Source organism: Odontomachus brunneus, unplaced genomic scaffold (assembly GCF_010583005.1).
Source record: "Odontomachus brunneus isolate Ranch 3 - 2012 unplaced genomic scaffold, Obru_v1 Obru_scaffold_347, whole genome shotgun sequence".
Taxonomy (NCBI): domain Eukaryota; kingdom Metazoa; phylum Arthropoda; class Insecta; order Hymenoptera; family Formicidae; genus Odontomachus; species Odontomachus brunneus.
Genome location: NW_022639797.1, coordinates 15,618 through 15,880, shown reverse-complemented (window position 1 = coordinate 15,880; position 263 = coordinate 15,618).

Genomic DNA, 263 nt, shown 5'->3' with positions numbered 1-263 from the left:
TGAATGTAAGATCTTGCTAGGCAAACCTGAAATATACCGACAGTCAAATCTCGTAAACACTCTAATGCCAGGCGTGGAAAGTCACGTAACTGTCCCTCGTGCAGATGTACCCATTGTGCATTTCTGTAGCACATCCTTTCTGCTTCAACTCGCGCTTGCACAATATTAACCTCTCTCGACTTATCCAGAAGTTCTCTTGCTAACTCTGCATTAACACCTTCCATTAAAATTAAAGGATGATATCTGTTAATTAAAACACCCGC